The following is a 23,135-nucleotide window of genomic DNA, read 5'->3' on the forward strand; positions in this document are numbered from 1 at the left end:
CTCTTGTGATAAAAGGGATATTCTCCAGCGTTCAGCATGCGGAACAACATCACCCCTAATGACCACCAGTCCACTGCAGCACCGTACTGTTCTCCTAAATGTATCTCTGGGGCCATGTAGAGAAAAGTCCCGCAACGTTCTGAAGTTAGTGTGTTTCCACAAATGTTCTCTGCCACAAGACCGAAGTCACAGATTTTGGCGTGTCCTTCTCCGTCTAGCAGCACGTTGCCTGGCTTCAGGTCCCGATGAATAATGCCACGTGAGTGGAGGTACTGAATGCCACAGACTATTTCAGCAGAATAAAACCTGGCTGTGGTCTCTGTCATGCAGCCCTCTCTGGCCATGAACATCTGCAGGCTCCCTCCAGGCATATACTCCATGAGGAAGAATACGGAGGTTTGTGTCTGGAAGGCAGCATATCCACGGCACAGAAATGGGCTGTTCCTGGCCAACTCGAGTGTCCTCTTCTCTTTTAAGATGTTCATGATCCTTGTGTGTTTTTTTCGAATCATTTTGACTGCCACCGGGGAATTCCTGCCAACGCAGGAAGCCAACATCACTTTCCCAAAACCTCCCTGTCCCAGCACAGAATGAAACTTGAAAGAAGACAGCGACAGTGATAGTTCTGCATTTCTTCCTCGCCCAACTTGCTCCTCATATCTACGTCTCTTTTCCTCGTAGTCACAGCTGCTTGTGCTGCTTCTGGGGCGTTTCTCTATCAGCTGCCTAGGTTCTTTCACTGGCTCCTTTGTAGTCTCTATCGGGCAGTGGAATTTCTCATCGCCTTCTTTAGCAGTGCGTGTGCTCCTTTTCTTTCCTCGCCTCCTCTGTTTTTCTGCACTGCGTCCCTCCTTTATCACTTCGCTGGGAAAACTCTCCATTTGTTGATCTTCCCTCCTCCTTCTGAAGGCATTCAACACTGCATTGTTTGCCCTGTTTAAAAACCTACAGAGTTTTCTGGGGCAACATTTTTTTATTCTCCACCCTAGTCCACACCAGCAGCTACACCTTTCCACGGTGCTCTGGGAGTTCTTACTCATTTTCTACTCACGCTCCAACAAACATTTATTGTAAGAGAGAAAATAGTTCAAGATCACAGTTAAGATCACTATCAAATAGCACCTTGTGAATGTCTTGACACAGTGAGGAGAAAGGGCTCTAGCTGCAGCTTTATAAGAGTGATGATGTCACTGGTGCTTATGATGTCACAATGCAATAACCGGTTGGATTCTAGAATGGTGAAAGCGATCCCCTAATTTGCATACATATACACACATTTAGGATATTCCGCATAAGCTAACCTTATGGTTATGGTACAAGAATTTCAAAGTATTTTAAGATTCCTGTAATTTCTTAGCCCTCTCCATAAAGCATATATTTTTATTCTGACACTACAACACAGCCCTGTTAGAAATAATAAAACATTTTTCACGAGGCTATGCTTGGATGATCTTTCCCCCTCTCACTTGATTAGCAAGGGTGTGGGTATCGAAGATATTGAAGGGTATACGTATTGCAATGGACAGTGTATAAAAATGATAATACAAATCCATCATTGCTCCATTAGCACTAAAAGAGACAACATGTAAAGTTGCTTTTGTATTGTGTGTGCATGTTTTTAAATTTCCCATCTGGATACATTGTTGTTTTTTCAGTTTGCATTTATGATTTGAGACTCATGCTGTACTTCCTTTTCAAAGGCTTGTGACTGCCATGCATTATGGTATGATCAGCAAACAAAATAAAAAATTGACCAAGACCTTATGGATACTAGTTTGTGCATTCATGCTTCTACCTTGTGAAGCAGAGGGTCACCACAAAGGGGATTTCTTCTGACATTGTGAGAGTAACGATGCTGTAAACCAGAGGTGTATTGTAGGCCCCATGTCTTTTTATTTGTATATTAAAGGGCTGATAAAGTGTGTATAAAAAAATCTTGTATTTTACATGTGACACCAGTTGATACAGGCATGTCGTTTTGACTAAGAATGCTTCAGGTTTCAACATTGGCAATTGATGGAATGCGGTACACTAGGTTAATGGCCAAAACCTGCACCCCAAAAGAAGCGTTAAATGTTTTATTTATTTATTATTTTGTTTTTTGTTTTTTTTGCTTAATGTAAAGATTAGACCAGCGGGCTAGCGGCCTTTTCCACAAAAAAAGGTGCCCCGTTAACGGTGTCCTGGTGAATTTAAGTAGTAAAAGGCGACTCGGTTGTAGAGTAAACAGCACAGACTCATATATCAATGTACGTGGCTATATTGCTTACTACAGAGCTGACTCGCCAAACTGGGGTACTTTGGTGTAGTGGCTGGCTATAGAGGTGTATGGCCACACCAATATTTATGCTTCAGATAGGTGCTTTTAAATAGTATTTGCTGGGTGTTATCTAAATTCTTGTTTGGCTGTACTTGTTGTTCAATTTGATAGAACCCTGGAATCTGTACTTATATGATTTTTTGATGTGCTCCTATTTCTGTATTTATTGTGTGCGTGTGTATGTGTTTGAAGTTATAACATAAACATATGCAAAGTCTCTTAAAGGGTTCCAAATGATTGAAATTGAGAATTTTAAGGCAAGATAGGAGGCTCAAATAGTACACAATCTAAAGCTATCAATAAAGATTCCACGGAATATAGCTGTATGCTTCTCCTCCTTCCTTCTCTTTCTTTGCTGCTCACCATGGCTCAGGTCAGCTCAATTAGCTTACTGGTAGGTCTTGGTCAATCATATCGATTCGTTCATTATCTATTTAGCCTTTAATTTATTTTTTTCCCCTCACATTTATTGTTCTTTTTTCATTGTTGTTTTATCTGTGATTCTCTATTTAATGTTTTATATTTGTTGTTGCTCTGTCCTTTAGGTTCCTATATGCGTGGGCACTTTTTTCTCCTTTATGCTATCTTTCCTTATAGCAGATTTAGACTTTCGTTTGTCTATTTCTTCTTCTTCTTCCCCTTTGTCACTGCGACCATCTTGAAGGGTGGCGTGACGCTGTATTGTGGTTAAACGCTCGTGAGAGTTCACCGCCATCTTGGTTTCCTTTATTATCTTATCCGTCGCGACGGCCATCTTGGGTGGCCGTTCCAAGACTCTGTGTCAGTTGAACTCTCGTTTCTCGCGAGAGTTCACCGCCATTTTGAGTTTCTCTGACACCGCGCAGTAAAGTTGCCACGCAGTGTCGGGTGATAGAGATTAGGAGCAGACGTATCGTGCCGTCTTTTCTGTATTTTACTAGTTATTCTGCGTTTTCCCCACCAATGTGTTAGGGTGAGCCCCTGTTTCTTCTGTGGGACATCAGTTTAATCCTTTTGTGGAAAAAAAAAAAAAACCTAATTCATTTTTTTTAATGTACAGCGTGAGCCTCTGTATTTATTATATTATTTTACAATAAAAACATAAAAACAATCTAAAAAACATTGGTCTAAGATTTGTCCTTGATGACAATGTGAGCCCCTGTTTATTATATATATATATATATTACCCTGGTTGACAAGGTGAGTCCTGACTTCATGGTCGAAGGCAAAGTCATCCATGCGGAAAGTTTTCAAACAGATACCCGTTCTGATTATTAAGAGCCGGAATTTAACTATTTTCTAAGGGCAAAAAAATGACTAATTTTGGAATATTTGTCCCGATGAAAAAAGAGGCTAAAATATATTAATCCCATATGTTGAAAAAATAAGTAGTATTCCAGGAGTTACATAACGGAGAAACCTTTGAATAAATTCATTGTGTATTTTTATTGATAAATAATTGTTAGATGGTAGAATATAGCTGGAGACAGTCAGGTGTGGCAGACCTTTAAGGCATCAAATCTGGACTTGCAAAGGACAGGCCAAACAAGAAATGGCCATTCGACAAACAAGACGTGTCCTGGGCGATCTTCAGACTTGAGGAAGCCTGTTGTACACCCTTGGGGTGGAGATTGCTCGTTCCAGAGTGCTGGTGTGGAGGAGCTATACGTCTGTTTTCTATTTCTGTCCAGTTGATGGGAAGAAAGAACGGGTGCTGCCTGATGTCACCGGTCACCCCGAGGCGGTGCTGTGGATTTTTATGTAAGAGATCAGTCAAAATATCCACAGCTTGGGGGCCGAGTGGTCTCATGTATTTAGGGTTTTCGTGAATAATGGAATATGCCGCAGCTTTTCTGGAGCTCTTGTGATAAAAGGGATATTCTCCAGCGTTCAGCATGCGGAACAACATCACCCCTAATGACCACCAGTCCACTGCAGCACCGTACTGTTCTCCTAAATGTATCTCTGGGGCCATGTAGAGAAAAGTCCCGCAACGTTCTGAAGTTAGTGTGTTTCCACAAATGTTCTCTGCCACAAGACCGAAGTCACAGATTTTGGCGTGTCCTTCTCCGTCTAGCAGCACGTTGCCTGGCTTCAGGTCCCGATGAATAATGCCACGTGAGTGGAGGTACTGAATGCCACAGACTATTTCAGCAGAATAAAACCTGGCTGTGGTCTCTGTCATGCAGCCCTCTCTGGCCATGAACATCTGCAGGCTCCCTCCAGGCATATACTCCATGAGGAAGAATACGGAGGTTTGTGTCTGGAAGGCAGCATATCCACGGCACAGAAATGGGCTGTTCCTGGCCAACTCGAGTGTCCTCTTCTCTTTTAAGATGTTCATGATCCTTGTGTGTTTTTTTCGAATCATTTTGACTGCCACCGGGGAATTCCTGCCAACGCAGGAAGCCAACATCACTTTCCCAAAACCTCCCTGTCCCAGCACAGAATGAAACTTGAAAGAAGACAGCGACAGTGATAGTTCTGCATTTCTTCCTCGCCCAACTTGCTCCTCATATCTACGTCTCTTTTCCTCGTAGTCACAGCTGCTTGTGCTGCTTCTGGGGCGTTTCTCTATCAGCTGCCTAGGTTCTTTCACTGGCTCCTTTGTAGTCTCTATCGGGCAGTGGAATTTCTCATCGCCTTCTTTAGCAGTGCGTGTGCTCCTTTTCTTTCCTCGCCTCCTCTGTTTTTCTGCACTGCGTCCCTCCTTTATCACTTCGCTGGGAAAACTCTCCATTTGTTGATCTTCCCTCCTCCTTCTGAAGGCATTCAACACTGCATTGTTTGCCCTGTTTAAAAACCTACAGAGTTTTCTGGGGCAACATTTTTTTATTCTCCACCCTAGTCCACACCAGCAGCTACACCTTTCCACGGTGCTCTGGGAGTTCTTACTCATTTTCTACTCACGCTCCAACAAACATTTATTGTAAGAGAGAAAATAGTTCAAGATCACAGTTAAGATCACTATCAAATAGCACCTTGTGAATGTCTTGACACAGTGAGGAGAAAGGGCTCTAGCTGCAGCTTTATAAGAGTGATGATGTCACTGGTGCTTATGATGTCACAATGCAATAACCGGTTGGATTCTAGAATGGTGAAAGCGATCCCCTAATTTGCATACATATACACACATTTAGGATATTCCGCATAAGCTAACCTTATGGTTATGGTACAAGAATTTCAAAGTATTTTAAGATTCCTGTAATTTCTTAGCCCTCTCCATAAAGCATATATTTTTATTCTGACACTACAACACAGCCCTGTTAGAAATAATAAAACATTTTTCACGAGGCTATGCTTGGATGATCTTTCCCCCTCTCACTTGATTAGCAAGGGTGTGGGTATCGAAGATATTGAAGGGTATACGTATTGCAATGGACAGTGTATAAAAATGATAATACAAATCCATCATTGCTCCATTAGCACTAAAAGAGACAACATGTAAAGTTGCTTTTGTATTGTGTGTGCATGTTTTTAAATTTCCCATCTGGATACATTGTTGTTTTTTCAGTTTGCATTTATGATTTGAGACTCATGCTGTACTTCCTTTTCAAAGGCTTGTGACTGCCATGCATTATGGTATGATCAGCAAACAAAATAAAAAATTGACCAAGACCTTATGGATACTAGTTTGTGCATTCATGCTTCTACCTTGTGAAGCAGAGGGTCACCACAAAGGGGATTTCTTCTGACATTGTGAGAGTAACGATGCTGTAAACCAGAGGTGTATTGTAGGCCCCATGTCTTTTTATTTGTATATTAAAGGGCTGATAAAGTGTGTATAAAAAAATCTTGTATTTTACATGTGACACCAGTTGATACAGGCATGTCGTTTTGACTAAGAATGCTTCAGGTTTCAACATTGGCAATTGATGGAATGCGGTACACTAGGTTAATGGCCAAAACCTGCACCCCAAAAGAAGCGTTAAATGTTTTATTTATTTATTATTTTGTTTTTTGTTTTTTTTGCTTAATGTAAAGATTAGACCAGCGGGCTAGCGGCCTTTTCCACAAAAAAAGGTGCCCCGTTAACGGTGTCCTGGTGAATTTAAGTAGTAAAAGGCGACTCGGTTGTAGAGTAAACAGCACAGACTCATATATCAATGTACGTGGCTATATTGCTTACTACAGAGCTGACTCGCCAAACTGGGGTACTTTGGTGTAGTGGCTGGCTATAGAGGTGTATGGCCACACCAATATTTATGCTTCAGATAGGTGCTTTTAAATAGTATTTGCTGGGTGTTATCTAAATTCTTGTTTGGCTGTACTTGTTGTTCAATTTGATAGAACCCTGGAATCTGTACTTATATGATTTTTTGATGTGCTCCTATTTCTGTATTTATTGTGTGCGTGTGTATGTGTTTGAAGTTATAACATAAACATATGCAAAGTCTCTTAAAGGGTTCCAAATGATTGAAATTGAGAATTTTAAGGCAAGATAGGAGGCTCAAATAGTACACAATCTAAAGCTATCAATAAAGATTCCACGGAATATAGCTGTATGCTTCTCCTCCTTCCTTCTCTTTCTTTGCTGCTCACCATGGCTCAGGTCAGCTCAATTAGCTTACTGGTAGGTCTTGGTCAATCATATCGATTCGTTCATTATCTATTTAGCCTTTAATTTATTTTTTTCCCCTCACATTTATTGTTCTTTTTTCATTGTTGTTTTATCTGTGATTCTCTATTTAATGTTTTATATTTGTTGTTGCTCTGTCCTTTAGGTTCCTATATGCGTGGGCACTTTTTTCTCCTTTATGCTATCTTTCCTTATAGCAGATTTAGACTTTCGTTTGTCTATTTCTTCTTCTTCTTCCCCTTTGTCACTGCGACCATCTTGAAGGGTGGCGTGACGCTGTATTGTGGTTAAACGCTCGTGAGAGTTCACCGCCATCTTGGTTTCCTTTATTATCTTATCCGTCGCGACGGCCATCTTGGGTGGCCGTTCCAAGACTCTGTGTCAGTTGAACTCTCGTTTCTCGCGAGAGTTCACCGCCATTTTGAGTTTCTCTGACACCGCGCAGTAAAGTTGCCACGCAGTGTCGGGTGATAGAGATTAGGAGCAGACGTATCGTGCCGTCTTTTCTGTATTTTACTAGTTATTCTGCGTTTTCCCCACCAATGTGTTAGGGTGAGCCCCTGTTTCTTCTGTGGGACATCAGTTTAATCCTTTTGTGGAAAAAAAAAAAAAACCTAATTCATTTTTTTTAATGTACAGCGTGAGCCTCTGTATTTATTATATTATTTTACAATAAAAACATAAAAACAATCTAAAAAACATTGGTCTAAGATTTGTCCTTGATGACAATGTGAGCCCCTGTTTATTATATATATATATATATTACCCTGGTTGACAAGGTGAGTCCTGACTTCATGGTCGAAGGCAAAGTCATCCATGCGGAAAGTTTTCAAACAGATACCCGTTCTGATTATTAAGAGCCGGAATTTAACTATTTTCTAAGGGCAAAAAAATGACTAATTTTGGAATATTTGTCCCGATGAAAAAAGAGGCTAAAATATATTAATCCCATATGTTGAAAAAATAAGTAGTATTCCAGGAGTTACATAACGGAGAAACCTTTGAATAAATTCATTGTGTATTTTTATTGATAAATAATTGTTAGATGGTAGAATATAGCTGGAGACAGTCAGGTGTGGCAGACCTTTAAGGCATCAAATCTGGACTTGCAAAGGACAGGCCAAACAAGAAATGGCCATTCGACAAACAAGACGTGTCCTGGGCGATCTTCAGACTTGAGGAAGCCTGTTGTACACCCTTGGGGTGGAGATTGCTCGTTCCAGAGTGCTGGTGTGGAGGAGCTATACGTCTGTTTTCTATTTCTGTCCAGTTGATGGGAAGAAAGAACGGGTGCTGCCTGATGTCACCGGTCACCCCGAGGCGGTGCTGTGGATTTTTATGTAAGAGATCAGTCAAAATATCCACAGCTTGGGGGCCGAGTGGTCTCATGTATTTAGGGTTTTCGTGAATAATGGAATATGCCGCAGCTTTTCTGGAGCTCTTGTGATAAAAGGGATATTCTCCAGCGTTCAGCATGCGGAACAACATCACCCCTAATGACCACCAGTCCACTGCAGCACCGTACTGTTCTCCTAAATGTATCTCTGGGGCCATGTAGAGAAAAGTCCCGCAACGTTCTGAAGTTAGTGTGTTTCCACAAATGTTCTCTGCCACAAGACCGAAGTCACAGATTTTGGCGTGTCCTTCTCCGTCTAGCAGCACGTTGCCTGGCTTCAGGTCCCGATGAATAATGCCACGTGAGTGGAGGTACTGAATGCCACAGACTATTTCAGCAGAATAAAACCTGGCTGTGGTCTCTGTCATGCAGCCCTCTCTGGCCATGAACATCTGCAGGCTCCCTCCAGGCATATACTCCATGAGGAAGAATACGGAGGTTTGTGTCTGGAAGGCAGCATATCCACGGCACAGAAATGGGCTGTTCCTGGCCAACTCGAGTGTCCTCTTCTCTTTTAAGATGTTCATGATCCTTGTGTGTTTTTTTCGAATCATTTTGACTGCCACCGGGGAATTCCTGCCAACGCAGGAAGCCAACATCACTTTCCCAAAACCTCCCTGTCCCAGCACAGAATGAAACTTGAAAGAAGACAGCGACAGTGATAGTTCTGCATTTCTTCCTCGCCCAACTTGCTCCTCATATCTACGTCTCTTTTCCTCGTAGTCACAGCTGCTTGTGCTGCTTCTGGGGCGTTTCTCTATCAGCTGCCTAGGTTCTTTCACTGGCTCCTTTGTAGTCTCTATCGGGCAGTGGAATTTCTCATCGCCTTCTTTAGCAGTGCGTGTGCTCCTTTTCTTTCCTCGCCTCCTCTGTTTTTCTGCACTGCGTCCCTCCTTTATCACTTCGCTGGGAAAACTCTCCATTTGTTGATCTTCCCTCCTCCTTCTGAAGGCATTCAACACTGCATTGTTTGCCCTGTTTAAAAACCTACAGAGTTTTCTGGGGCAACATTTTTTTATTCTCCACCCTAGTCCACACCAGCAGCTACACCTTTCCACGGTGCTCTGGGAGTTCTTACTCATTTTCTACTCACGCTCCAACAAACATTTATTGTAAGAGAGAAAATAGTTCAAGATCACAGTTAAGATCACTATCAAATAGCACCTTGTGAATGTCTTGACACAGTGAGGAGAAAGGGCTCTAGCTGCAGCTTTATAAGAGTGATGATGTCACTGGTGCTTATGATGTCACAATGCAATAACCGGTTGGATTCTAGAATGGTGAAAGCGATCCCCTAATTTGCATACATATACACACATTTAGGATATTCCGCATAAGCTAACCTTATGGTTATGGTACAAGAATTTCAAAGTATTTTAAGATTCCTGTAATTTCTTAGCCCTCTCCATAAAGCATATATTTTTATTCTGACACTACAACACAGCCCTGTTAGAAATAATAAAACATTTTTCACGAGGCTATGCTTGGATGATCTTTCCCCCTCTCACTTGATTAGCAAGGGTGTGGGTATCGAAGATATTGAAGGGTATACGTATTGCAATGGACAGTGTATAAAAATGATAATACAAATCCATCATTGCTCCATTAGCACTAAAAGAGACAACATGTAAAGTTGCTTTTGTATTGTGTGTGCATGTTTTTAAATTTCCCATCTGGATACATTGTTGTTTTTTCAGTTTGCATTTATGATTTGAGACTCATGCTGTACTTCCTTTTCAAAGGCTTGTGACTGCCATGCATTATGGTATGATCAGCAAACAAAATAAAAAATTGACCAAGACCTTATGGATACTAGTTTGTGCATTCATGCTTCTACCTTGTGAAGCAGAGGGTCACCACAAAGGGGATTTCTTCTGACATTGTGAGAGTAACGATGCTGTAAACCAGAGGTGTATTGTAGGCCCCATGTCTTTTTATTTGTATATTAAAGGGCTGATAAAGTGTGTATAAAAAAATCTTGTATTTTACATGTGACACCAGTTGATACAGGCATGTCGTTTTGACTAAGAATGCTTCAGGTTTCAACATTGGCAATTGATGGAATGCGGTACACTAGGTTAATGGCCAAAACCTGCACCCCAAAAGAAGCGTTAAATGTTTTATTTATTTATTATTTTGTTTTTTGTTTTTTTTGCTTAATGTAAAGATTAGACCAGCGGGCTAGCGGCCTTTTCCACAAAAAAAGGTGCCCCGTTAACGGTGTCCTGGTGAATTTAAGTAGTAAAAGGCGACTCGGTTGTAGAGTAAACAGCACAGACTCATATATCAATGTACGTGGCTATATTGCTTACTACAGAGCTGACTCGCCAAACTGGGGTACTTTGGTGTAGTGGCTGGCTATAGAGGTGTATGGCCACACCAATATTTATGCTTCAGATAGGTGCTTTTAAATAGTATTTGCTGGGTGTTATCTAAATTCTTGTTTGGCTGTACTTGTTGTTCAATTTGATAGAACCCTGGAATCTGTACTTATATGATTTTTTGATGTGCTCCTATTTCTGTATTTATTGTGTGCGTGTGTATGTGTTTGAAGTTATAACATAAACATATGCAAAGTCTCTTAAAGGGTTCCAAATGATTGAAATTGAGAATTTTAAGGCAAGATAGGAGGCTCAAATAGTACACAATCTAAAGCTATCAATAAAGATTCCACGGAATATAGCTGTATGCTTCTCCTCCTTCCTTCTCTTTCTTTGCTGCTCACCATGGCTCAGGTCAGCTCAATTAGCTTACTGGTAGGTCTTGGTCAATCATATCGATTCGTTCATTATCTATTTAGCCTTTAATTTATTTTTTTCCCCTCACATTTATTGTTCTTTTTTCATTGTTGTTTTATCTGTGATTCTCTATTTAATGTTTTATATTTGTTGTTGCTCTGTCCTTTAGGTTCCTATATGCGTGGGCACTTTTTTCTCCTTTATGCTATCTTTCCTTATAGCAGATTTAGACTTTCGTTTGTCTATTTCTTCTTCTTCTTCCCCTTTGTCACTGCGACCATCTTGAAGGGTGGCGTGACGCTGTATTGTGGTTAAACGCTCGTGAGAGTTCACCGCCATCTTGGTTTCCTTTATTATCTTATCCGTCGCGACGGCCATCTTGGGTGGCCGTTCCAAGACTCTGTGTCAGTTGAACTCTCGTTTCTCGCGAGAGTTCACCGCCATTTTGAGTTTCTCTGACACCGCGCAGTAAAGTTGCCACGCAGTGTCGGGTGATAGAGATTAGGAGCAGACGTATCGTGCCGTCTTTTCTGTATTTTACTAGTTATTCTGCGTTTTCCCCACCAATGTGTTAGGGTGAGCCCCTGTTTCTTCTGTGGGACATCAGTTTAATCCTTTTGTGAAAAAAAAAAAAAAACCTAATTCATTTTTTTTAATGTACAGCGTGAGCCTCTGTATTTATTATATTATTTTACAATAAAAACATAAAAACAATCTAAAAAACATTGGTCTAAGATTTGTCCTTGATGACAATGTGAGCCCCTGTTTATTATATATATATATATATATATTACCCTGGTTGACAAGGTGAGTCCTGACTTCATGGTCGAAGGCAAAGTCATCCATGCGGAAAGTTTTCAAACAGATACCCGTTCTAATTATTAAGAGCCGGAATTTAACTATTTTCTAAGGGCAAAAAAATGACTAATTTTGGAATATTTGTCCCGATGAAAAAAGAGGCTAAAATATATTAATCCCATATGTTGAAAAAATAAGTAGTATTCCAGGAGTTACATAACGGAGAAACCTTTGAATAAATTCATTGTGTATTTTTATTGATAAATAATTGTTAGATGGTAGAATATAGCTGGAGACAGTCAGGTGTGGCAGACCTTTAAGGCATCAAATCTGGACTTGCAAAGGACAGGCCAAACAAGAAATGGCCATTCGACAAACAAGACGTGTCCTGGGCGATCTTCAGACTTGAGGAAGCCTGTTGTACACCCTTGGGGTGGAGATTGCTCGTTCCAGAGTGCTGGTGTGGAGGAGCTATACGTCTGTTTTCTATTTCTGTCCAGTTGATGGGAAGAAAGAACGGGTGCTGCCTGATGTCACCGGTCACCCCGAGGCGGTGCTGTGGATTTTTATGTAAGAGATCAGTCAAAATATCCACAGCTTGGGGGCCGAGTGGTCTCATGTATTTAGGGTTTTCGTGAATAATGGAATATGCCGCAGCTTTTCTGGAGCTCTTGTGATAAAAGGGATATTCTCCAGCGTTCAGCATGCGGAACAACATCACCCCTAATGACCACCAGTCCACTGCAGCACCGTACTGTTCTCCTAAATGTATCTCTGGGGCCATGTAGAGAAAAGTCCCGCAACGTTCTGAAGTTAGTGTGTTTCCACAAATGTTCTCTGCCACAAGACCGAAGTCACAGATTTTGGCGTGTCCTTCTCCGTCTAGCAGCACGTTGCCTGGCTTCAGGTCCCGATGAATAATGCCACGTGAGTGGAGGTACTGAATGCCACAGACTATTTCAGCAGAATAAAACCTGGCTGTGGTCTCTGTCATGCAGCCCTCTCTGGCCATGAACATCTGCAGGCTCCCTCCAGGCATATACTCCATGAGGAAGAATACGGAGGTTTGTGTCTGGAAGGCAGCATATCCACGGCACAGAAATGGGCTGTTCCTGGCCAACTCGAGTGTCCTCTTCTCTTTTAAGATGTTCATGATCCTTGTGTGTTTTTTTCGAATCATTTTGACTGCCACCGGGGAATTCCTGCCAACGCAGGAAGCCAACATCACTTTCCCAAAACCTCCCTGTCCCAGCACAGAATGAAACTTGAAAGAAGACAGCGACAGTGATAGTTCTGCATTTCTTCCTCGCCCAACTTGCTCCTCATATCTACGTCTCTTTTCCTCGTAGTCACAGCTGCTTGTGCTGCTTCTGGGGCGTTTCTCTATCAGCTGCCTAGGTTCTTTCACTGGCTCCTTTGTAGTCTCTATCGGGCAGTGGAATTTCTCATCGCCTTCTTTAGCAGTGCGTGTGCTCCTTTTCTTTCCTCGCCTCCTCTGTTTTTCTGCACTGCGTCCCTCCTTTATCACTTCGCTGGGAAAACTCTCCATTTGTTGATCTTCCCTCCTCCTTCTGAAGGCATTCAACACTGCATTGTTTGCCCTGTTTAAAAACCTACAGAGTTTTCTGGGGCAACATTTTTTTATTCTCCACCCTAGTCCACACCAGCAGCTACACCTTTCCACGGTGCTCTGGGAGTTCTTACTCATTTTCTACTCACGCTCCAACAAACATTTATTGTAAGAGAGAAAATAGTTCAAGATCACAGTTAAGATCACTATCAAATAGCACCTTGTGAATGTCTTGACACAGTGAGGAGAAAGGGCTCTAGCTGCAGCTTTATAAGAGTGATGATGTCACTGGTGCTTATGATGTCACAATGCAATAACCGGTTGGATTCTAGAATGGTGAAAGCGATCCCCTAATTTGCATACATATACACACATTTAGGATATTCCGCATAAGCTAACCTTATGGTTATGGTACAAGAATTTCAAAGTATTTTAAGATTCCTGTAATTTCTTAGCCCTCTCCATAAAGCATATATTTTTATTCTGACACTACAACACAGCCCTGTTAGAAATAATAAAACATTTTTCACGAGGCTATGCTTGGATGATCTTTCCCCCTCTCACTTGATTAGCAAGGGTGTGGGTATCGAAGATATTGAAGGGTATACGTATTGCAATGGACAGTGTATAAAAATGATAATACAAATCCATCATTGCTCCATTAGCACTAAAAGAGACAACATGTAAAGTTGCTTTTGTATTGTGTGTGCATGTTTTTAAATTTCCCATCTGGATACATTGTTGTTTTTTCAGTTTGCATTTATGATTTGAGACTCATGCTGTACTTCCTTTTCAAAGGCTTGTGACTGCCATGCATTATGGTATGATCAGCAAACAAAATAAAAAATTGACCAAGACCTTATGGATACTAGTTTGTGCATTCATGCTTCTACCTTGTGAAGCAGAGGGTCACCACAAAGGGGATTTCTTCTGACATTGTGAGAGTAACGATGCTGTAAACCAGAGGTGTATTGTAGGCCCCATGTCTTTTTATTTGTATATTAAAGGGCTGATAAAGTGTGTATAAAAAAATCTTGTATTTTACATGTGACACCAGTTGATACAGGCATGTCGTTTTGACTAAGAATGCTTCAGGTTTCAACATTGGCAATTGATGGAATGCGGTACACTAGGTTAATGGCCAAAACCTGCACCCCAAAAGAAGCGTTAAATGTTTTATTTATTTATTATTTTGTTTTTTGTTTTTTTTGCTTAATGTAAAGATTAGACCAGCGGGCTAGCGGCCTTTTCCACAAAAAAAGGTGCCCCGTTAACGGTGTCCTGGTGAATTTAAGTAGTAAAAGGCGACTCGGTTGTAGAGTAAACAGCACAGACTCATATATCAATGTACGTGGCTATATTGCTTACTACAGAGCTGACTCGCCAAACTGGGGTACTTTGGTGTAGTGGCTGGCTATAGAGGTGTATGGCCACACCAATATTTATGCTTCAGATAGGTGCTTTTAAATAGTATTTGCTGGGTGTTATCTAAATTCTTGTTTGGCTGTACTTGTTGTTCAATTTGATAGAACCCTGGAATCTGTACTTATATGATTTTTTGATGTGCTCCTATTTCTGTATTTATTGTGTGCGTGTGTATGTGTTTGAAGTTATAACATAAACATATGCAAAGTCTCTTAAAGGGTTCCAAATGATTGAAATTGAGAATTTTAAGGCAAGATAGGAGGCTCAAATAGTACACAATCTAAAGCTATCAATAAAGATTCCACGGAATATAGCTGTATGCTTCTCCTCCTTCCTTCTCTTTCTTTGCTGCTCACCATGGCTCAGGTCAGCTCAATTAGCTTACTGGTAGGTCTTGGTCAATCATATCGATTCGTTCATTATCTATTTAGCCTTTAATTTATTTTTTTCCCCTCACATTTATTGTTCTTTTTTCATTGTTGTTTTATCTGTGATTCTCTATTTAATGTTTTATATTTGTTGTTGCTCTGTCCTTTAGGTTCCTATATGCGTGGGCACTTTTTTCTCCTTTATGCTATCTTTCCTTATAGCAGATTTAGACTTTCGTTTGTCTATTTCTTCTTCTTCTTCCCCTTTGTCACTGCGACCATCTTGAAGGGTGGCGTGACGCTGTATTGTGGTTAAACGCTCGTGAGAGTTCACCGCCATCTTGGTTTCCTTTATTATCTTATCCGTCGCGACGGCCATCTTGGGTGGCCGTTCCAAGACTCTGTGTCAGTTGAACTCTCGTTTCTCGCGAGAGTTCACCGCCATTTTGAGTTTCTCTGACACCGCGCAGTAAAGTTGCCACGCAGTGTCGGGTGATAGAGATTAGGAGCAGACGTATCGTGCCGTCTTTTCTGTATTTTACTAGTTATTCTGCGTTTTCCCCACCAATGTGTTAGGGTGAGCCCCTGTTTCTTCTGTGGGACATCAGTTTAATCCTTTTGTGAAAAAAAAAAAAAAACCTAATTCATTTTTTTTAATGTACAGCGTGAGCCTCTGTATTTATTATATTATTTTACAATAAAAACATAAAAACAATCTAAAAAACATTGGTCTAAGATTTGTCCTTGATGACAATGTGAGCCCCTGTTTATTATATATATATATATATATATTACCCTGGTTGACAAGGTGAGTCCTGACTTCATGGTCGAAGGCAAAGTCATCCATGCGGAAAGTTTTCAAACAGATACCCGTTCTAATTATTAAGAGCCGGAATTTAACTATTTTCTAAGGGCAAAAAAATGACTAATTTTGGAATATTTGTCCCGATGAAAAAAGAGGCTAAAATATATTAATCCCATATGTTGAAAAAATAAGTAGTATTCCAGGAGTTACATAACGGAGAAACCTTTGAATAAATTCATTGTGTATTTTTATTGATAAATAATTGTTAGATGGTAGAATATAGCTGGAGACAGTCAGGTGTGGCAGACCTTTAAGGCATCAAATCTGGACTTGCAAAGGACAGGCCAAACAAGAAATGGCCATTCGACAAACAAGACGTGTCCTGGGCGATCTTCAGACTTGAGGAAGCCTGTTGTACACCCTTGGGGTGGAGATTGCTCGTTCCAGAGTGCTGGTGTGGAGGAGCTATACGTCTGTTTTCTATTTCTGTCCAGTTGATGGGAAGAAAGAACGGGTGCTGCCTGATGTCACCGGTCACCCCGAGGCGGTGCTGTGGATTTTTATGTAAGAGATCAGTCAAAATATCCACAGCTTGGGGGCCGAGTGGTCTCATGTATTTAGGGTTTTCGTGAATAATGGAATATGCCGCAGCTTTTCTGGAGCTCTTGTGATAAAAGGGATATTCTCCAGCGTTCAGCATGCGGAACAACATCACCCCTAATGACCACCAGTCCACTGCAGCACCGTACTGTTCTCCTAAATGTATCTCTGGGGCCATGTAGAGAAAAGTCCCGCAACGTTCTGAAGTTAGTGTGTTTCCACAAATGTTCTCTGCCACAAGACCGAAGTCACAGATTTTGGCGTGTCCTTCTCCGTCTAGCAGCACGTTGCCTGGCTTCAGGTCCCGATGAATAATGCCACGTGAGTGGAGGTACTGAATGCCACAGACTATTTCAGCAGAATAAAACCTGGCTGTGGTCTCTGTCATGCAGCCCTCTCTGGCCATGAACATCTGCAGGCTCCCTCCAGGCATATACTCCATGAGGAAGAATACGGAGGTTTGTGTCTGGAAGGCAGCATATCCACGGCACAGAAATGGGCTGTTCCTGGCCAACTCGAGTGTCCTCTTCTCTTTTAAGATGTTCATGATCCTTGTGTGTTTTTTTCGAATCATTTTGACTGCCACCGGGGAATTCCTGCCAACGCAGGAAGCCAACATCACTTTCCCAAAACCTCCCTGTCCCAGCACAGAATGAAACTTGAAAGAAGACAGCGACAGTGATAGTTCTGCATTTCTTCCTCGCCCAACTTGCTCCTCATATCTACGTCTCTTTTCCTCGTAGTCACAGCTGCTTGTGCTGCTTCTGGGGCGTTTCTCTATCAGCTGCCTAGGTTCTTTCACTGGCTCCTTTGTAGTCTCTATCGGGCAGTGGAATTTCTCATCGCCTTCTTTAGCAGTGCGTGTGCTCCTTTTCTTTCCTCGCCTCCTCTGTTTTTCTGCACTGCGTCCCTCCTTTATCACTTCGCTGGGAAAACTCTCCATTTGTTGATCTTCCCTCCTCCTTCTGAAGGCATTCAACACTGCATTGTTTGCCCTGTTTAAAAACCTACAGAGTTTTCTGGGGCAACATTTTTTTATTCTCCACCCTAGTCCACACCAGCAGCTACACCTTTCCACGGTGCTCTGGGAGTTCTTACTCATTTTCTACTCACGCTCCAACAAACATTTATTGTAAGAGAGAAAATAGTTCAAGATCACAGTTAAGATCACTATCAAATAGCACCTTGTGAATGTCTTGACACAGTGAGGAGAAAGGGCTCTAGCTGCAGCTTTATAAGAGTGATGATGTCACTGGTGCTTATGATGTCACAATGCAATAACCGGTTGGATTCTAGAATGGTGAAAGCGATCCCCTAATTTGCATACATATACACACATTTAGGATATTCCGCATAAGCTAACCTTATGGTTATGGTACAAGAATTTCAAAGTATTTTAAGATTCCTGTAATTTCTTAGCCCTCTCCATAAAGCATATATTTTTATTCTGACACTACAACACAGCCCTGTTAGAAATAATAAAACATTTTTCACGAGGCTATGCTTGGATGATCTTTCCCCCTCTCACTTGATTAGCAAGGGTGTGGGTATCGAAGATATTGAAGGGTATACGTATTGCAATGGACAGTGTATAAAAATGATAATACAAATCCATCATTGCTCCATTAGCACTAAAAGAGACAACATGTAAAGTTGCTTTTGTATTGTGTGTGCATGTTTTTAAATTTCCCATCTGGATACATTGTTGTTTTTTCAGTTTGCATTTATGATTTGAGACTCATGCTGTACTTCCTTTTCAAAGGCTTGTGACTGCCATGCATTATGGTATGATCAGCAAACAAAATAAAAAATTGACCAAGACCTTATGGATACTAGTTTGTGCATTCATGCTTCTACCTTGTGAAGCAGAGGGTCACCACAAAGGGGATTTCTTCTGACATTGTGAGAGTAACGATGCTGTAAACCAGAGGTGTATTGTAGGCCCCATGTCTTTTTATTTGTATATTAAAGGGCTGATAAAGTGTGTATAAAAAAATCTTGTATTTTACATGTGACACCAGTTGATACAGGCATGTCGTTTTGACTAAGAATGCTTCAGGTTTCAACATTGGCAATTGATGGAATGCGGTACACTAGGTTAATGGCCAAAACCTGCACCCCAAAAGAAGCGTTAAATGTTTTATTTATTTATTATTTTGTTTTTTGTTTTTTTTGCTTAATGTAAAGATTAGACCAGCGGGCTAGCGGCCTTTTCCACAAAAAAAGGTGCCCCGTTAACGGTGTCCTGGTGAATTTAAGTAGTAAAAGGCGACTCGGTTGTAGAGTAAACAGCACAGACTCATATATCAATGTACGTGGCTATATTGCTTACTACAGAGCTGACTCGCCAAACTGGGGTACTTTGGTGTAGTGGCTGGCTATAGAGGTGTATGGCCACACCAATATTTATGCTTCAGATAGGTGCTTTTAAATAGTATTTGCTGGGTGTTATCTAAATTCTTGTTTGGCTGTACTTGTTGTTCAATTTGATAGAACCCTGGAATCTGTACTTATATGATTTTTTGATGTGCTCCTATTTCTGTATTTATTGTGTGCGTGTGTATGTGTTTGAAGTTATAACATAAACATATGCAAAGTCTCTTAAAGGGTTCCAAATGATTGAAATTGAGAATTTTAAGGCAAGATAGGAGGCTCAAATAGTACACAATCTAAAGCTATCAATAAAGATTCCACGGAATATAGCTGTATGCTTCTCCTCCTTCCTTCTCTTTCTTTGCTGCTCACCATGGCTCAGGTCAGCTCAATTAGCTTACTGGTAGGTCTTGGTCAATCATATCGATTCGTTCATTATCTATTTAGCCTTTAATTTATTTTTTTCCCCTCACATTTATTGTTCTTTTTTCATTGTTGTTTTATCTGTGATTCTCTATTTAATGTTTTATATTTGTTGTTGCTCTGTCCTTTAGGTTCCTATATGCGTGGGCACTTTTTTCTCCTTTATGCTATCTTTCCTTATAGCAGATTTAGACTTTCGTTTGTCTATTTCTTCTTCTTCTTCCCCTTTGTCACTGCGACCATCTTGAAGGGTGGCGTGACGCTGTATTGTGGTTAAACGCTCGTGAGAGTTCACCGCCATCTTGGTTTCCTTTATTATCTTATCCGTCGCGACGGCCATCTTGGGTGGCCGTTCCAAGACTCTGTGGCAGTTGAACTCTCGTTTCTCGCGAGAGTTCACCGCCATTTTGAGTTTCTCTGACACCGCGCAGTAAAGTTGCCACGCAGTGTCGGGTGATAGAGATTAGGAGCAGACGTATCGTGCCGTCTTTTCTGTATTTTACTAGTTATTCTGCGTTTTCCCCACCAATGTGTTAGGGTGAGCCCCTGTTTCTTCTGTGGGACATCAGTTTAATCCTTTTGTGGAAAAAAAACAAAAAACCTAATTCATTTTTTTTAATGTACAGCGTGAGCCTCTGTATTTATTATATTATTTTACAATAAAAACATAAAAACAATCTAAAAAACATTGGTCTAAGATTTGTCCTTGATGACAGTGTGAGCCCCTGTTTATTATATATATATATATATATATATATATATTACCCTGGTTGACAAGGTGAGTCCTGACTTTATGGTCGAAGGCAAAGTCATCCATGCGGAAAGTTTTCAAACAGATACCCGTTCTAATTATTAAGAGCCGGAATTTAACTATTTTCTAAGGGCAAAACAATGACTAATTTTGGAATATTTGTCCCGATGAAAAAAGAGGCTAAAATATATTAATCCCATATGTTGAAAAAATAAGTAGTATTCCAGGAGTTACATAACGGAGAAACCTTTGAATAAATTCATTCTGTATTTTTATTGATAAATAATTGTTAGATGGTAGAATATAGCTGGAGACAGTCAGGTGTGGCAGACCTTTAAGGCATCAAATCTGGACTTGCAAAGGACAGGCCAAACAAGAAATGGCCATTCGACAAACAAGACGTGTCCTGGGCGATCTTCAGACTTGAGGAAGCCTGTTGTACACCCTTGGGATGGAGATTGCTCGTTCCAGAGTGCTGGTGTGGAGGAGCTATACGTCTGTTTTCTATTTCTGTCCAGTTGATGGGAAGAAAGAACGGGTGCTGCCTGATGTCACCGGTCACCCCGAGGCGGTGCTGTGGATTTTTATGTAAGAGATCAGTCAAAATATCCACAGCTTGGGGGCCGAGTGGTCTCATGTATTTAGGGTTTTCGTGAATAATGGAATATGCCGCAGCTTTTCTGGAGCTCTTGTGATAAAAGGGATATTCTCCAGCGTTCAGCATGCGGAACAACATCACCCCTAATGACCACCAGTCCACTGCAGCACCGTATTGTTCTCCTAAATGTATCTCTGGGGCCATGTAGAGAAAAGTCCCGCAACGTTCTGAAGTTAGTGTGTTTCCACAAATGTTCTCTGCCACAAGACCGAAGTCACAGATTTTGGCGTGTCCTTCTCCGTCTAGCAGCACGTTGCCTGGCTTCAGGTCCCGATGAATAATGCCACGTGAGTGGAGGTACTGAATGCCACAGACTATTTCAGCAGAATAAAACCTGGCTGTGGTCTCTGTCATGCAGCCCTCTCTGGCCATGAACATCTGCAGGCTCCCTCCAGGCATATACTCCATGAGGAAGAATACGGAGGTTTGTGTCTGGAGGGCAGCATATCCACGGCACAGAAATGGGCTGTTCCTGGCCAACTCGAGTGTCCTCTTCTCTTTTAAGATGTTCATGATCCTTGTGTGTTTTTTCGAATCATTTTGACTGCCACCGGGGAATTCCTGCCAACGCAGGAAGCCAACATCACTTTCCCAAAACCTCCCTGTCCCAGCACAGAATGAAACTTGAAAGAAGACAGCGACAGTGATAGTTCTGCATTTCTTCCTCGCCCAACTTGCTCCTCATATCTACGTCTCTTTTCCTCGTAGTCACAGCTGCTTGTGCTGCTTCTGGGGCGTTTCTCTATCAGCTGCCTAGGTTCTTTCACTGGCTCCTTTGTAGTCTCTATCGGGCAGTGGAATTTCTCATCGCCTTCTTTAGCAGTGCGTGTGCTCCTTTTCTTTCCTCGCCTCCTCTGTTTTTCTGCACTGCGTCCCTCCTTTATCACTTCGCTGGGAAAACTCTCCATTTGTTGATCTTCCCTCCTCCTTCTGAAGGCATTCAACACTGCATTGTTTGCCCTGTTTAAAAACCTACAGAGTTTTCTGGGGCAACATTTTTTTATTCTCCACCCTAGTCCACACCAGCAGCTACACCTTTCCACGGTGCTCTGGGAGTTCTTACTCATTTTCTACTCACGCTCCAACAAACATTTATTGTAAGAGAGAAAATAGTTCAAGATCACAGTTAAGATCACTATCAAATAGCACCTTGTGAATGTCTTGACACAGTGAGGAGAAAGGGCTCTAGCTGCAGCTTTATAAGAGTGATGATGTCACTGGTGCTTATGATGTCACAATGCAATAACCGGTTGGATTCTAGAATGGTGAAAGCGATCCCCTAATTTGCATACATATACACACATTTAGGATATTCCGCATAAGCTAACCTTATGGTTATGGTACAAGAATTTCAAAGTATTTTAAGATTCCTGTAATTTCTTAGCCCTCTCCATAAAGCATATATTTTTATTCTGACACTACAACACAGCCCTGTTAGAAATAATAAAACATTTTTCACGAGGCTATGCTTGGATGATCTTTCCCCCTCTCACTTGATTAGCAAGGGTGTGGGTATCGAAGATATTGAAGGGTATACGTATTGCAATGGACAGTGTATAAAAATGATAATACAAATCCATCATTGCTCCATTAGCACTAAAAGAGACAACATGTAAAGTTGCTTTTGTATTGTGTGTGCATGTTTTTAAATTTCCCATCTGGATACATTGTTGTTTTTTCAGTTTGCATTTATGATTTGAGACTCATGCTGTACTTCCTTTTCAAAGGCTTGTGACTGCCATGCATTATGGTATGATCAGCAAACAAAATAAAAAATTGACCAAGACCTTATGGATACTAGTTTGTGCATTCATGCTTCTACCTTGTGAAGCAGAGGGTCACCACAAAGGGGATTTCTTCTGACATTGTGAGAGTAACGATGCTGTAAACCAGAGGTGTATTGTAGGCCCCATGTCTTTTTATTTGTATATTAAAGGGCTGATAAAGTGTGTATAAAAAAATCTTGTATTTTACATGTGACACCAGTTGATACAGGCATGTCGTTTTGACTAAGAATGCTTCAGGTTTCAACATTGGCAATTGATGGAATGCGGTACACTAGGTTAATGGCCAAAACCTGCACCCCAAAAGAAGCGTTAAATGTTTTATTTATTTATTATTTTGTTTTTTGTTTTTTTTGCTTAATGTAAAGATTAGACCAGCGGGCTAGCGGCCTTTTCCACAAAAAAAGGTGCCCCGTTAACGGTGTCCTGGTGAATTTAAGTAGTAAAAGGCGACTCGGTTGTAGAGTAAACAGCACAGACTCATATATCAATGTACGTGGCTATATTGCTTACTACAGAGCTGACTCGCCAAACTGGGGTACTTTGGTGTAGTGGCTGGCTATAGAGG

This window comes from Sceloporus occidentalis, unplaced genomic scaffold (assembly GCF_023333645.1).
Source record: "Sceloporus occidentalis isolate IW3139 unplaced genomic scaffold, rSceOcc1.0.p SCAF_19, whole genome shotgun sequence".
Lineage (NCBI taxonomy): Eukaryota > Metazoa > Chordata > Lepidosauria > Squamata > Phrynosomatidae > Sceloporus > Sceloporus occidentalis.